A 17280-nucleotide genomic window follows, 5' to 3' on the forward strand; every position below is an offset into this window, starting at 1 on the left:
ATCAACACATCAGTGCCTTAAAGACTGATTTGTGTCCCAAACAGGGAATATTCATCAGCATAACTTTTGAGAATTCTCACCCATCAGGACCCTTTTTAAAGAGGGATCTCGTTATCAGTTCTTTGATCAGGGCGTCTCACCATCATGAGCTCTATAGAGAGAGATTCTCACCATTGAGACTATTTTTTAAAGAGACAGCATTTTTATTAAAGCCTGCTTTTAAACCATGAATCTCTCAATCAGGATCCTCTTGAAAGACAGCATCTTGTCACCAGGGCTACTATTAACGAGGGATTTGGCCATCTCTAATCCCACTAAAAATCAATTACTTTTGTTTAAATACTTTTGTTTAAATTATGTCTGTTGATCAGGGAATAGACCAGGACTATTTATTCAGCATGATGTATCAGGGAGCTCATTTAACATTTAGCTCAGAAACCTGAATTACTGAAGCCATCTGGATAAATAACTACCAGTGAAAATTCATCACTCTGAGACAGCCAAATTGAAACAGGACCCAACCTAAAGAAGCCAGTGCCAGGACCACAGGAAATTGGTCTGCTGGTCCCAGTGGTTTATTACCGATGAGCTCCACTTGCTAGTTTCGGCTTCAAAGACAGGTTGATAGTCATGAAAGATTGGTTGGCCCAGGTGGTACGGAGAATCCATGAAGAGGGGGCGGCCATCAAGAGAGAAGGCTTGCAGTGGTCAGCAGTGGCCCGCAGATTTAATGTGCAGCCAGAAAGAGCAGGTAAATTATAAAAGGCTTACCCTTTAAAGGCCACTGGTTGGCTGTCAAGCCCCTGACAAAACTGCCCACAGTGTGCATGGCTTTAGGCCCGCAATTTACACATGCAAACTGCTTAATGCATGTTTCGGGCATGTGCCCTTGACACCTATGAATGAACCTTTACCGATATGGGGGCTGCACCCTTCCAGTTCAGAATGAGCAAGTGCAGACCATCTGCCATAATTGAACTATAGCTGCCCATTTTATGCCTGTTGAACCAGTTTTTAGGGTGATGATTCCTTCAAGGCAGTTCATGTCACGAGCAATTACAACTTAAACAAAGGTATTAGGGAAAAAATGGACAAATAAAAGAAAAAAAATTAAAATTTGACATAATTATTTTAATTAACTCAGATGGAAGAATCTGTTAAGCTGTTCTGTTCCAGAGCTGGTGTACATTATACTCTCACTTTTGGTCTTAGTTGAACAAATCATACTGAAGTGAATATGAGGGACTCCTACTGTTCTTCAGGGGATCAGCTAACTCAGCACACATCAGGAATTGAACTTTGATCTTTCTGAACTGTATGGCTTAGTACTTCCTGGGGCAGTAACTCTGCCATGAAGGAACCTTAAAACTTAGGCTAAAAAAAGGACTTTCCATCACCCACTAATTACCTTTACTGGTGATTAGTTCATCAAATATAAATGCCTTAAAGTATTCAAAATGAGCTATTTCTGGATGCTTCTGGACATTGTCTTCTCATGGAGGTGACGTGAACACCTCTGCCATTCTCTCAACATAGCAAAATGAGTGCAAGGAATAGAAAGATAAATGGTTTCAAAGCAATGGTGTGACAGGATTTGGCCATGGCTTTTATCACATGCTTAGCTAATGTTATTTTGAGGATTATGAGAGAATATAGGCTTTTAAAAGCCACAATTTTGGGATTGTTCAATGGAGTATTGACATATGGCAATACAGGATGACTTTCCCTCCACCTTTCAGAGTTTTTAGTCTAAGTTGTGTCTCCTTGGAAGAGCAACTGTTAACTGGGAGGAAAATCTGGAGAAGGCTATCTCTAGTGGCCCTATCTCATTGGCTAATTTTTAAAAATATTTTTTAGTGGATGTGGAAGTCGCTGGCCAGCATTTATTGCCCATCCCTAATTCCCGTTGAGAATGTGGTGGTGTCCTAATCAATAACCTCATATAAAGGAGCCTCTAGGCAACAGCGATCATAATATCATAGAATTTCACGTTCAGTTTGAAACTGAGAAGTGTGGGTCAAAGACTAGTGTTTCAAATATAAATAAAGGTAATAATAAGGATATGAAATCAGAGTTGGCTAAAGTCAACTGGGAAACTAGATTAAAAGTTAGGACAGGAAAGATGCAGTGGCAGACTTTTAAGGAGATATTTAATAACTTTCAGCAAAGAATTATCCCAGTATAAAAAAGGCTCTTAGAAAAAGATACATCATCTGTGCATAAATAAGGACATTAAGGATACCATCAAATTGAAAGAAACTCCGTACAATTCTGCGAAGGCTAATGATACATCAGAAGATTGGACAGAATTTAAGAATCAACAAAGACCAAAAAATAAAAGAGGCAGAAATTCAAGTTGAGGGAAAGCTAGCTAGAAATATAAAAACAGGTACTAAGAGTTTCTACAAGTATTTAAGAAGGAAAAGAGTAACTAAAATGAATTAATAATGGAAAACAAGGTAATGGTGGAAGGGTTGAACAGACATTTTATGTCTATCTTCACTGTAGAAGACTTAGAAAACTTCTCAAAGATATTTGAAAATCAAGAGGTGAAAGTGAGGGAGGAACTTAAATCAATCAGAATCACCAGGAAAAAGGTACTGGGAAAACTATTAGGCCTAAAGGCTGAAGTCCCCAGCAACTAATGGCATGCATCCTAGGGCCTTAAAAGAAGTGGCTGCAGAGATAGGAGAGATATTGGTTATAATCTCTGAAAATTCCTTAGATTCTGGAAGGGTCCCAGTGGATTGTAAAATAGCAAACATAACACCTTTATTCAAGAAAGGAGGGCGGCAGAAAGCAGGAAACTATAGGCCAGTTAACGTAGCATCTGTCACAGGGAAATTGCTAGAATCCATCATTAAAGACTCTATAGCAGAATACTTAGAAAGTGGGATCAGGCAGAGTCAACATGGTTTTGTGATAGAGAAATCATATTTAACTAATTAATTAGAGTTCTTTGAAGAAGTAACAAACAACGTGGGTAAAGAAGAGCCTGTAGATGTGGCGTACTTGGATTTCAAAAAGGCATTTGATAAGATGCTACATCAAAGGTTGCTACGCAAAATAAGAGTTCATGGTGTAGAGGGTGACATATTAACATGGATAGAGGATTGGTTAGCTATCAGGAAGCAGAGAGTAGGGATAAATGTATCATTTTCAGGTTAGCCAGCTGTAACGAGTGGAGTGCAACCAGGATCAGTGCTGGGGCTTCAGCAATTTACAATCTATACCAATGACTTGAATGAGGGGTCCGAATGTATGGTAAATTTGCTGATGACACCAAGCTATATAGGAAAGTAAGTTTTCAAAAGGAGGTAAAGAGTCTACAAAGGGATATAGATTGGTTAGGTGAGTGGGAGTGGGACAAAAATCAGCAGATGGGGTTTAATGTGGGAAAATGTGAACTTTTCCACTTTGGCAGGACTCCACTTTGTTTGGAGTCATATCTAGCACAAAGGAAAATGGCTGTGGTCCTTGGAGGTCAATCATCTCAGTTCCAGGACATCATTGCAAGAGTTCCTCAGGGTAGTGTCCTAGGCCCAATCATCTTCAGCTGCTTCTTCAATGACCTTCCTTCTATCATAAAGTCAGAAGTGGGGATGTTCACTGATGATTGCACAATGTTCAGCACCATTCACAACTCCTCAGATACTGAAGCAGTCCATGTCCAAATGCAGCAAGACCAGAACAATATCCAGGCTTGGAGTGACGAGTGGCAAATAACATTTGTGCTTCACAAATGCCAGGCAATGACCATTTCCAATACGAGAAAATCCAACCATCGCCCCTTGACATTCAATGGCATTACCATCGCTGAATCCCCACTATCAACATCTTGGGAGCTACCATTGACCAGAAACTAAACTGGACTAACCATATAAATACTGTGGCTACAAGAGCAAGTCAGATGCTAGGAATCCTGTGGCGAGTAACCCACCTCCTGACTCCCCAAAGCCTGTCCACAATCTACAAGGCACAAGTCAGGAGTGTGATGGAATACTCTCCACTTGCCTGGATGAGTGCAGCTCCAGCAAAACTCAAGAAGCTTGACACCATCCAGGACAAAGCAGACCGCTTGATTGGCACCCCATCCACAAACATTCACTCCCTTCACCACCGAAGCACAGTGACATCAGTGTGTACCATCTACAAGATGCATTGCAGGAACCAAGCCTCCTTAGACAGCACCTTCCAAACCCACACTACCATCTAGAAGGACAAGGGCAGCAGACAGATGGAAACAACACCACTGGAAGTTCCCCTCCAAGCCATTCACCATCCTGATTTGGAAATATAATGCCCTAACTTCACTGGGGCTGGGTCAAAATCCTGGAACTGCCTCCCTAACAGCACTGTTGGAATACCTACACCAAATGGACTGCAGTGGTTCAAGAAGGCAGCTCACTATCACCTTCTCAAGGGCAATCAGGGATGGGCAATAAACGCTGGCTTAACCAGTGACGCCCACATACCATGAACAAATAAAAAATATAGGAAAGCAGTATACTATTTAAATGGAGAGAAATTGCAGAACTTGGTGATACAGAGGGATCTGGGTGTCCTGGTCCATGAATCACAAAAAATTAGTGTGTAGGTACAGCAAGTGACTAGGAAGGCAAATGGAATGTTAGCATTTATTGCAAGGGGAATGGAATATACAAGTAGGGAAGTTTTACCGCTGCTGCTTTTGGGGGAGTGAGACCACATCTGGATTACTATGTACAGTATTGGTCTCCTTATTTGAACATAAGAACATAAGAAATAGGAACAGGAGTAGACCATTCGGCCCCCTGAGCCTGCTCCGCCATTCCATAAGATCATGGTTGATATACTTGTGTTTCGATTTCCATGTTCCCATGTAGCCCCAAAAACCTTTGATTCCTTTGCCTAACAAGAATCTATCTACCTCTGCCTTAAAAATGTTCAATGACCCCGCCTCCACCACCTTCTGAGGCAGAGAATTCCAAAGCCACACAACCCTCTGAGAGAAAAAAAATTCTCCTTATCTCTGTCCTAAAAGGGCATCCCTAATTTCAAAACAGTGGCCCCTAGTTCTGGACTCACCCACAAGAGGAAACATCTTTTCGATGTCCACCTCGTCATGGCCGTTCAGGATCTTGTATACTTCAACCAAATCACCCCTCACTCTTTTAAGCTCCACGTGGAAACAAGCCAGTCTGTCCAACCGTTCCTCATAAGACAACTCACTCATTCCAGGTATCAATCTAGTAAACCTCCTTTGAACCGTCTCCAGAGCATTTACATCCTTCCTTAAATAAGGAGACTAAAACTGTACACAGTATTCGAGGTGCAGTCTCATCAATGCCCTGTATAACTGAAGCATAACTGTCCACCAATATTCATTACAAGCCCACGGGCTCCCACAGATACCTCAACTACAGCTCCTCACACCCTAATTCCTGTAAGGACTCCATCCCATTCTCTCAGTTCCTTCAGGTCCAACGCATCTATTCTGATGATGCCACTTTCCAAAATTTCTGACATGTCTTCCTTCTTCCTTAACTGAGGTTTCCCACCCACTGTTGTTGACAGGTCCCTCAACCGTGTCTGACCCATCTCCCGTGCCTCTGCCCTTACACCTTCCTCTCCCTCCCAGAACCATGATAGGGTCCCCCCTTGTCGCCCCACCAGCCTCCGCATTCAAAGGATCATCCTCTGCCATTTCCACCAACTCCAGCATGATGCCACCACCAAACTCATCTTCCCCTCAACCCCCTGTCAGCATTCCATAGGGATCGTTCCCTCCGGGACACCCTGGTCCACTCCTCTATCACTCCAAAACGTCACCCCCTTCCCACTGCACCTTCCCATACAATTGCAGAAGGTGCAACGCCTGCCCCTGTACCTCCTCCCTCCTCACCGTCCAAGGGCCCAAACACTCCTTTCAGGTGAAGCAGCACTTCACTTGCACCTCCTTCAATTTAGTCTACTGCATCCGCTGCTCCCAATGTGGTCTTCTCTACATCGGGGAGACCAAACGCAGACTGGGTGACCGCTTTGTGGAACACCTTTGGTCTGTCCGCAAGCATGACCCAGACCTTCCTGTTGCTTGCGATTTCAACACACCATCCTGCTCTCATGCCCACATGTCCGTCCTTGGCCTGCTGCAATGTTCCAGTGAAGCCCAACACAAACTCGAGGAACAGCACCTCATCTTCCGATTAGGCACTTTACAGCCTTCCGGACTTAACATTGAGTTCAACAACTTCAGACCATGAACTCTTCCCTCTATTTACACCCCTTTTTATCCCTTTTTTCAGTATTCATTTTTATTATTTATCCCCTTATTTTTATTCATTTTTATTTTCATTCATTCATTGTTTTATTCCCTCTCTTTTTATTGCCCCCCACTTTTTATCCCATTTTTGATCCCTTTTTTTCCCTCCACCACCACCACCCCCTCTGCCCACCCTACCCCCACAATGGCCACCAGTTACTTGTTCATGTTGTTCTTTTCAGAGTGCTTACCCTTGTCCTGCTATTATCACATTTTGTTTTCTCACCTTAAAGCCACTATCAGCATCTTTTTTAGCTCTTACCACTACCATTAACACTGCCTTTGTCCTTTTGTTCATGACATCTTTGTCAATCTCTCCTTTGCCCCCACCTATCGCTGGCCTTCTATCCAGCTTCACCTACTCCAGCCTCCCCCTCCTTAAACAGTATAAATTTCATCACATTTCTACTTCTCTGTGGCTCTGAAGAAGAGCCATACAGACTCGAAATGTCAACTCTGTTTCTCTCTCCACAGATGCTGTCAGACCTGCTGAGTTTTTTCCAGCATTTGCTGCTGTTGTTGTTGAAGCATAACATCCTTACTTTTATGTCCAATCCCTTGCATAACAAAGGACAGCATTCCATTAGCTTCCTTAATTACTTGCTGTACCTGAACACTAACTTTTTGTCTCGTGTACTAGAACGCCTAGATCCCTCTGCACCTCAAAATTATTCAGCCATTCTCCAGTTAAGTAATATTCTGCTTTTTTGTTCTTCCTGCCAAAGTGAACAACTTCACATTTTCACACATTAAACTCAATTTGCCAGATCTTTGCCCACTCACTCAACCTATCTATATCCATCTGTAACCTCCTCATGTCCTCTTCACAAAATACTTTCCTACCTATCTCTGTGTCATCTGAAAATTTAGCTACCATGTCTTCACTCCCCTTATCTAAGTCATTGATGTAAATTGTAAAAAGTTTAGGCCCCAGTACAGACCCCTGTGGGACTCCACTCGTCACATCCTGTCAATCAGAAAAAACCCATTTATGCATACTCTCTGCTTTCTGCCAGCCAGCCAATCTTCTATCCATGCTAATATGTTACCCCCTACACCATGCACTTTTATTTTCTGTAATAATCTTTGATGTGGCACCTTATCAAATGCCTTCAGAAATCCAAGTACAGTATGTTTACAGGCTCCCCTTTATCCGCTGCACATGTTACTCCTTCAAAAACCTCCAATGCGTTGGTTAAACATGATTTTCCTTTCACAAAACCATGCTGACTCTTCCCTATTGCCTTGAACTCTTCTTAGTGCCCAGCTATAAACTCCTTAATGATCAATTCTAATAACTTCCCCACGACAGACATCAAGCTAACTGGCCTATAGTTTCCTGTTTTCTGCCTTCCTCCCTTCTTGAATAGAGGGGTTATATTTGCTACTTTCCAATCTGATGGAACCTTTCCAGAATCTAGCAAATTTTGGAAAATTAACACCAGCGCATTGACTACTTCATTAGCCACCTCTTTTAAGACCGTAGGATGTAGTCCGTCGGGACCTGGAGACTTGCCAGCCCGCAGCTCCATTAATTTGCTCAGAACCATTTCCCTAGTGATTTCAATTTCACCAAGTTCCTTTCTCCCGTTCACCTCCTGATTTGAAGCTATTATTGGAATGTTTTTTGTATCCTCTATAGTGAACACAGAAGCAAAATATTTGTTCATTTCTTCACCATTTCCTTATTATCTACTATTAACTCCCCACTGTCACTCTCTAAAGGATCAACACTCACTTTACTTACTCTTTTCCTTTTTAAATACCTTTAGAAGCTCTTGCTATCCATTTTTACATTTCTAGCTAGCTTCCTCTAATACAATAATTTCTTTATCCTGATTAACCTTTTAGTCATTTTCTGCCATTTTTTATATTCTGTCCAATCATCTGTCCTGCCACTCATCTTTGCAGAGTTGTGTGCTTTTTCCTTAAGTTTGATGCTTTCCTTAATATCTTTAGTTAAACATGGATGGTGGGTCCTCCTCTTAGAATTTTTCTTTATAATAGGAGTGTATTTATTCTGAATACACTGAAATATCCCCTTAAATGTCTGCTATTGCTTCTCTATTGATCTATCCTCTAGCCTAGTTTCCCTGTTCACTTCAGCTAGCTCAGTCTTTGTCCCCATATTGTTGCCCTTATTTAAGTTTAAGTTAAGATACTAGTCTTAGACTTGCTCTTCTCCCTTTCAAACTGGACGTAAAATTCAATCATATTGTGATCATTGCTACCTAGGGGTGCCTTTACTGTGAGATCATTAATTAATCCTGTCGCGTTACACAATACCAAGTCTAATATAACCTGCTCTCTGGTTGGTTCCAGAACATGCTGCTCTAAGAAACTATCTCAAAAGCATTCTAAGAACTCCTCATCCAGGCTACTACTGCCAATCTGATTTTTCCAGTTTATGTGTAGATTAAAATCACCCATGATTATTGCTGTCCCTTTATCACAAGCACACAATATTTTCCGAATATTTTGTCCTACACTGTGGCTACTGTTAGGGGGCCTATAGACCACTCCCACTAATGACTTATTTCCCCTACTATTCCTCATCTTCACCCAAACTAATTCTACATCCTGATCACCTGAATAGCTCTAGCTATTGCACCAATGCCCTCTTTGATTAACAGTGCTACCCCTCCACCTTTACGTAGCTTCCTATTCTTCTTGAATGTCATGTCATTAGAAACAGTTCAGAGAATGTTTACAGCTCATTCCTGGGATGAAGGGCTTATCTCATTGGGTATTAAAGAGGTTTCTCACTTCTCAATTGGCATTGGACAGTGGTTTGTTATGAGGATGGCTTTTTTTTATTCACTCATGTGATGTGAGTGGTGTTGCAAGGCCAACATCTCTTATCCATCAATAATGGCCCTGGAGAAGGTGAAGGTGAGCTGCTTTCTTGAATACAATGAGTGGCTTGCTAGGCCATTTCAGAGGCCAATTAAGAGTCTGGAATCACATATAGGCTAAATCAGGTAAGGGAGGCAGATTTCCTTCCCTAAAGGACACTAATAAACCAGATGGGTTTTTACAACAACCCAGCAGCTTTATGATCATCATTACTGAGACTAGCTTTTTATTCCAGATTTATTTAATTGATTTCATTTCATTTCCCCAGCTTCCACGGTGGAATTTGAGCTCAGATCTGCAGATCTGTGTCCGGAGTAATCCACGTCCAAATGCAGAAAGATGTGGACAACATTCAAGCTTGGGCTGATAAGTAGCAATTAACATTTGCGCCACACAAGTGCCAGGCAATGACCATCTCCAACGAGAGAGAATCTAACTATCGCCCCTTGACATTCAATGGCATTATCATTGCTGAATCCCCCACTATTAACATCCTGGGGCATTACCATTGAACTGAACTGGACTAGCCATATAAATACTGCGGCTACAAGAGCAGGTCAGATGCTGGGAATTCTGCAGTGCATAACTCATCTCTTGACTCATCGAAGCCTGGCCACCATCTACAAGGCACAAGTCAGGACTGTGATGGAACTCTCCACTTGCCTGGTTGAGTGCAGCTCCAAAAACAGTTAAAAAATTTCACACAATCCAGAGCAAAGCTGCTCCCTTGATCACTACCCCATCCACCACTTTAAACATTCACTCCCTCCACCACTGACGCTCATTGGTAACAGTGTGTACCATATTCAAGTTGCACTGCAGAAACTCACCAAGGCTCCTTTGATAGTACCATCCAAACCCACTACCCCTACCAATGAGAAGAACAAGGGCAGCAGATGCATGGGAACAGCACCACCTGCAATTTGCCTCCAAGCCACACACCATCCTAACTTGGAACTACATCATCATTCCCTCATTGTTGCTTGGTGAAAATCATGGAATTCCCTCCCTAACAGCACTGTGCATGTTCCTACACTAGATGGACTGTAGCGGTTCCAGAAGATGGCTTACCACTACCTTCTCACAGGCAGTTAGGGATGAGCAACAAATGCTGTCCTTGCCAGCGTTGCTCACATCCCATGAAAGATTAAGTAAACAAATCAGGCCACTGGATTACTAACCAAGTAACTTAACCATTATGCTACTCTTCCGTCCTAATCACATGAATATAGGGAGGAGACACGTGATGAAACCCCCAGGAATACATTCAACGGCAGTTGGCAAACCTACCTTTAGGCGAGATCAATATGGCTTGAAAAATAAGTATCAATTCCCACATATGAATAAGACTGACAGTAATTGGTAAGTATTTTGTTGGGAACATCTTGAATTATTCTTAGTCAGTATACATCTCATTAATGGATTATTTTGCTTAAGTTTAGGGATGTCAGTGATAAAAAATTGAATACAAGGGAATGTTACTGTTACATCCTCGGGTTATACTATCTTGGAATTAGATATAGGGCAGGATAAGTGAACTTCCAGAAAAGCAGAATGCTCAGGTTGCTGACAGAAGCTACAGGTGCCACTGAGCCTGAGAAGGATCTACAGCAGATGAGTATTTCCAAGAGTGTCTAATTGAAGAAATGTAACATTTTTAACACCAGCTACCTTTGTGGTCTATGTGAGTGATGTCGCCTAAATATATATGTGGGATGAGATCCAGGGTTGGGGGGTACAGGTAGGCACTATCACTATCTTACTGAAGGATGAAGCAGGCTCAAGGGGCCAAATGGCCTACTCCTGCTCCTATTTCTTACGTTCAATGTTTTGTCGCATTGAGTCAGGTCTTTCCAGCAGACAAGGTGGAATTTGTACTGTCCTGAATTCTCATTAGTTTAGTTAATATCCTGAGTCCCAACAGAAACCATGGCCAGAATGTGCGGTGACGTTGGGCGTGCGTCCTGACGTTACCGCATGTCATTCCGATTTTCAGTTCGGCGGATGCTCACCGGAGTCAGCTGCGCACCTGCCAAACTGTCAAAGGCCTGTTAAGGCCATTTAAAAACTAATTAAACCACTTAACATAGCTGCCTGTCCAACCTTAAGGTTGGCAGGCAGGCGAAGAGCCCAGGCGGCCTTCGTATTTTTCATGAAACCTTATCCATGGGTGGGATGGGGTTTTATGAATGATTTATAAGTGAAATAAAGATTTTCATTAAAATTCATATTCCAGTTCATGTGACACTTTCACATGAGGGGACATGTCCTAAATTTTTTTTTCTTTATTAAAATTTTTGAAACTCAAACTGATCTCCCTGAGGCAGCTCTGTGCCTCAGGGAGATTTCTGCGCTCTTTCGTGCACATGCGCTCATACAAGAATGACCAGCATCTGAACAGATGGTCATTCATCAACATCTAGTCCTGGACTGACCTCCGTCAAACATGTCAAACCAATGCACCACATCAGCATCATCCTCAGGCCCTGGTGCAAACATCAAACCTCAGCAAATCTGAGCTCATACAAGAATGTTGGCTCAGAACTTTTAATGAATGGCTTAAACTATATAAAATATAAAAATGTTTTATTTTTGTTGCCTTTTCCTGCCACTCGTACTTCACAGTTGTTAGTAAATTCCTTTGAGTGGTTTGTCACAGTGCACTGCTCATAGCATTGCTGAGGCAGGCATCAAAGTGTATCCAGTGCTGGTATGACACAAAGTATGAGGAATACAGTGGATTGCATATTTTGCACATTCACATCTTACCATGATTAGCCTACATGCTCCACTAGAAACAGTCTGAGTTATTTCAATAGCATAACTATTGTTGTGAGCAGGTGAGAAGGGATGAACTGGCTCCCCTCTATTCAACCTCCTCAGTTGGTCACAACAAAGTTTAAGTTTATTTTTCACAAGGATACGCCTTTTCCAAATTAGAATGTGTTTAACTATTTAAGCTGTGAGCAATAAGGAGTCAATCAAACAAGGTTTTCCTGAGTTAAAGAAAGAGCAAATTTATTCACCACTAAACCCAAGAAAAATAATAAAAACATGACGTCAAGCATTCGGCTTTCATGCAGTCACTTGAGTCCACATACACACATACACATGCGTGCACGTGCAGACACAGGTATCAGAAATAAGGAGAGTTAGAATCCAATAAAAAAAAAGGTAAAAGAATATATGAGTAAGTATCCTATGACTGTCCTTCAGGTGTAAGTTTTAGACACTGTGGCCGATTTGGGTTAACTGGTTTCCTGGATGGAATCAGGTATAGAAGATGTTGCAATTATTATGAGATCTTGGTTCACTGATAGGTTTCTGTTAGACTTGACTTCTCGAGCCGGGCGACACTCTTATTCCAAATGAGAGATGGGGAGAGAGCGCAGCCTTCAGCCTATTTCCTCTGCTGAAGACTTTCTTGATACCGCCTGTGTCGCTTGCGATGTCTCTCAAGTGGCTGGGCAGCCTTGCCTTGAAATACTTCACCCGTTGTGTATTTATAAGAGGTTTTGGGTGTGTCTGTGTGGCGACCATTGTTTCGATATCCAGTGCGTTGTGTTTCAATGCCTCTTCCTTAGACGGTTACGAGTTTCAATGGGTGCCTGGATTGTTAGAAATGTCTCTCTCTTCACACTCCGCTGACAGCGATTTGTTTGTTTCTCCCCTTCACCTAGGAATGTGGCCTTGCATTTTTAAGATGTTGGCTCTCTCTCAGTTTGAATTGAAAAATTTCCAATCAGTTGAAAGATTAAATACCATATTTTCAAAATTAAAGGAGGATAGTTTCATCCTCACCTTTATCCTGGTGAATGTACTCTGTACTCTCTATGACATTAAAGCCCTTTCTATAATGGGGCATCAAAACTACACAAAGGCTGTGGACCTAATGATTGATTTGTACTAATGTATGTTTACCTCCTTACTATGAGCCATTATCTATAAAACCCAAATACCATTCCCCTTTTTATAATGGTTTTATCTACCTGCCTGCCCTTACACTTCCAGAGGATCATATCTTTCAACTTCCATACCCTTCAGTGTCTTTCAAATTAAGTGAAACTTTGTATACAGTTTAAATCCACAAACTTCTGACCCAGAGATGAGTGTTCACAACTGAACCAATGTGACACAATAAATATCTCCATTAGAATGGGGCTGATTCATGCGCCTCATAAGAGAAGATATTTTATTACATTACCTCTCCAGCTGAAATGCATCCATTTATTCTATTCTATAAAACAGTCATAGAAGGCCTTCGAACTAAGAAATATGTTTATAGTTTTACAGCTAAAGGAAATTAATTGAAATTGCTTTATACTATTTTTCATTGTGGTGTCGTGTTGGTAAATCAATTGTAATATATTAAAAAATTCACATCTTATCCCAACTACCATCAGTCTTGCAACTTAATTATAAATAGAAATATAAAATTGAAGCACAATATAACAGGAACGATTAATGGATGAGTTTAAAAGGAGGATTGAATGATATTTGGACACCTTGTGTCATTATCCTCCACTCTCACCTGAAAACTATACTTAATCTTTATTGTCTAAGTGCAATACTAGTTTTTTTTTAGTTTCCATAACTTATTAAGATCGCATAATCTACAAATAAACTATGAATCTGAATGTCTTATACATGCATTGAGCCATATCCCACTTTTCTCATTGCGCAATCAAGTAATTCCACTTGTGAATATGTAGAAATAAAACAAATAAAGTTATATCACAAAGGATTACATTTCCTTCAGTTGCAAATACACTGCAAGGTGTTGTGGATAAACTAAGTCATGCCTTTTAGTGTGATCACAGAAGTTGCAACTTCTCACTCTGTAAAGCTCAAGTTTGTTGAACATCTGAATACTGCTTCCATTCCTCATAAGGCTCTTTTTACACCTATCATAACTCCTGGGTAGGACACAAAGGAAAGGTACCATTTGGTAAGTGACTGTTATCTTACATTGAGCCTCCACATTGTCTGCATTTTCTTTGTATTACAATTGAGTTTTTACTGTAACTTATTTTTTTCAAATGACTGAAAGGACTGGAAGTAAAAAATGCAGCAAGGCCAGATTTGGTTTATCTTAGGATACTCAAAAACATGAAGACCTTGTGTGATACCCTGGCAAACTGGGATAGTTTCAGATGTTTGAATAGAAGCATATGTGATCTTTTTTATTCAAAGAAGGAGTAAAGTCAAACCTGGGAACTATAAACCAGTGAATATAATCTCTGTGCAGGGGAGATTAATGGAAAGTATCTAAGGAGGAGCATATATGGGTTAAAATGGATATCCAACACAGATTCAGAAAAGAGAAGTTCTAATTCAATTTACAAAGGGGTGACTAGAACAGTGCATCAAGGGGACCTAGTAAATGTCATCATGTTGGACTTACAAAAGGCTTTTGATGAAATTCCACACTCATGGGGGGAGTTGGGGGGGACGGTTGGGGTGATGAAATGGTAAAGTGGATAAAAATAGATTAAGTGACAATAAACAAAGGGTGATTTTAAATAGAGTCCCTTCTCATGGTGTAATTATGCTTGCGGATGAGATCAAATGGTGTGAGAGAGTCAGTAACACTAGAGGAGGGAGATTGCAACTAGATTAGGATAGATTGGGGAAATGCATCCAAGACTTGCAAATGCGCTTTAAAGTAGGCAAGTGTACAGTTATTTACGCAAATATATATATAAGAGCATATAATATAAGATGAGTGGATGTAGGTTAAAAGTTAATGAATGAGAAAAGTTTAGAAGCATACGTTGACCATTCGCTCAAGGTTTATGCTCAGGGTCATTGTGACCAAGACCAAAGAAAACAGATCCTTTATTGTATTATCCTGGCTAACCATTATAAAACTAACCCATAATACTAGGGTTATATAACAACAATTTATATTTCTTCTGTGCCAGAAAGGTAGTAAATTGACTTGAGGCTTTTTTTAGAAGATCTGACTTGGAGCACTGTGTCAAGTTTTGGGCTCCATGCCTCAAGAAGATCACAGTGTCTCTGGAGAAGTTACAGAGAACATCAACAAAAATGATCTTCATTGCAGAGGAAGAATAGACAAGGCCTTGCATCTGTACCCAATGGAAGAACGTTAACTCAGAAATGATCTGATCCAAGGAGTTAATGTTACTTAAGTCATAAACATTATTAAACATTATATTTGGAGTGATGGATTTAGGTGGAACTGGAGCACACTAAACAAAGCAGAATCTGAGATTAAATATACAAAAAAATTACTTTCCTAGAACTTTGATCAATGGAACAGAATTCCACAGGAGCTACTGGAAACTCATTCCTTATAGTCATATCAGGTGGTGTTAGGTTGATTTCTGGGAAATAAGGCGATCACAGCAGGGAAAAACTAAGTGTAAATGATTTCTGGATAATAATTGGTGGTCATGGATCATTTGTGATATGCCAGGGGACTCCCAAAATGGCTGGAAGTTCCTGTTTCAGGAGGTGATGGTGTGTTGCATAGAGATGCAATCAAAGAAAAGACAGGAACAAATATATAGCTGCCTGATAGTCTTCTTATCCTGGATGCATAAACATGCCAGTTTATATGTGATGCACAAATGTCCTAACAACTAGGTAGGGATGTAACAGGGATGATTGCACTCTATGATGGAATAAGTGAAGAGTTCTGGGATTTCATTGAAGTTTTGCTAATGTAGCGTCAGGGCATTGGATTGGCATAGATGTAAATTGGTTGGATTTGAAGTATTTTACATTCCTAGAGACAAAGGATAATGTCAAGGACCATTGAATCATGGTTTACATTCTTCTGTAATTAAATTTACATTATTAATTGTGATGTTTAAGGACACTCTATATCAACCATTTGAGGACTGAAGTGCTTTTTATTATAATCTCCCTTCAAATAACATTATTCTTTTAGTAATAAAAGCAAAATACTGTGGATGCTGGAGATCTGAAATAGAAACAGAAAGTGCTGGCAAAACTCAGCAGGTCTGGCAGTATCTGTGAGAAAAAAAAACCGAGTTAACATTTTGAGTCCAATAAGACTTCTTCAGAACTCAAAAATTTTCAAAAATGTTGCAAATTATTAAAACAAACGTATAGCTTGAAAGCCAACAAAAATGCCTTGGCACCGCACCAAGGGTTAAAACCCAATTTCATATCCCACTCTCAACACAATGAGAGCACAGCAAGACACCTGGCAAATATCTCATTCATGACCTACATAGACTCCTTATATACATAATTACAATACACACAATCACAGTTTTTAACACCTTACACAGAGAGAAACACAGAAAATTAGTCTGGCACAGATTTTAAAATTGTTGCAGCAAAATTCACATTTAATTTGAATTTTTAAAAATACTTTGGACTACATATTAAAGCTTTTAAAGACTCTCAATTTGCAGCAGCTCATTAGTAAAATACACAGCTTGTATCAATATTTAAATAATTAACTTTTAAAATCAATAACACGGTCAAAGCGACAAGGGTTGTTTCGATTTGCCTATATCTGATCTACCTGAGAGTTAAACCACAACAACTATTATTAATTCTAGAACAAACCACAAGCTTTGAGTTGCCCCTGTTCTTATGACAATGTAAATATTGGAATTAATTCCGTTGGCGATTTGTAATTAGGCTGCCCTGTGAAAATATTTAAAATACAGAATGAACTCACTCAGCAAGTACATATACAGTAAATAGTAGGAAATAAGCTCAAAGAATACCTGGTAATACAAAACTAATCTTGGACGATGTATTGTTCAATAGACGCAGTCTATGGTCACATTCCTGATTTAATTAGTTTAATAGTAATAGATAATTTTTCAAACTGACAAACATCAAACCATATAATCAGACATATTTATATCTTTAGTTTCCTGATTTTTATAACATTCAGACTTTAATATTTTCTATTTCTTTTGAATCAATTCACTGACAACCCTCTCCCATTCAACAACGTTGCAGACTTTCAAATACGATTAAAGATCAAATTTATTGTGCGATCTAACCAATTGTTTAATTTCAGTCAATGTTACTTAATTGGTCTCGATGTTGTTCTTTATACGATCGAGGCCAGTGACTAGAATCTGAATGAGGGTTTGATGTTTCAGGCT

The 17280-nt window shown here is 40.2% G+C and overlaps 1 protein-coding gene across 1 annotated transcript in view; it reads right to left on the reverse strand.

Moving 5' to 3' along the window:
• The window catches only part of svopa (SV2 related protein a), a 60196-nt gene that overhangs the window by 42696 nt on the left and 220 nt on the right, over nucleotides 1-17280 (reverse strand). The gene's annotated exons all lie outside the window — the stretch shown is intronic.

This window comes from Cetorhinus maximus, chromosome 12, assembly GCF_964194155.1.
Source record: "Cetorhinus maximus chromosome 12, sCetMax3.hap1.1, whole genome shotgun sequence".
Taxonomy (NCBI): Eukaryota; Metazoa; Chordata; class Chondrichthyes; order Lamniformes; family Cetorhinidae; genus Cetorhinus; species Cetorhinus maximus.